Here is a 266-nt window from a genome sequence, read left to right as displayed (position 1 = left end):
ACAATTTCTTTTAAAAGATAGACCAGACCACACCTACATATCAACAAGACGAGTAAAAAAAAAAAGGCCACATCTTCCTTTAAATCCCAGAGCTAAGTGCATTCTGCTGAGGCGCCTCGTACCTAGTACAAAAAATGTTTAATCACACGACATTTAGTTACTTGGTATTCTAAGACGTGTCTTAAGGGCCAACAACAACAAAAAAATGGTGAAGATCGTCTCGCGGTGACAGGTATGAAGTACGAGAAAATTGCTTCGTGGGTTAG

General features: G+C 39.5%; 1 protein-coding gene across 1 annotated transcript in view; it reads right to left on the bottom strand.

Moving 5' to 3' along the window:
• The window catches only part of LOC119588872 (A disintegrin and metalloproteinase with thrombospondin motifs 9-like), a gene marked incomplete at its 5' end in the record, with an annotated part of 149,434 nt that overhangs the window by 28,980 nt on the left and 120,188 nt on the right, over positions 1-266 (bottom strand).

Source organism: Penaeus monodon, chromosome 24 (genome assembly GCF_015228065.2).
Source record: "Penaeus monodon isolate SGIC_2016 chromosome 24, NSTDA_Pmon_1, whole genome shotgun sequence".
NCBI lineage: Eukaryota > Metazoa > Arthropoda > Malacostraca > Decapoda > Penaeidae > Penaeus > Penaeus monodon.
Note: the sequence above shows the minus strand (reverse complement) of the source record. Positions and strands in the feature narration are given on the sequence as shown.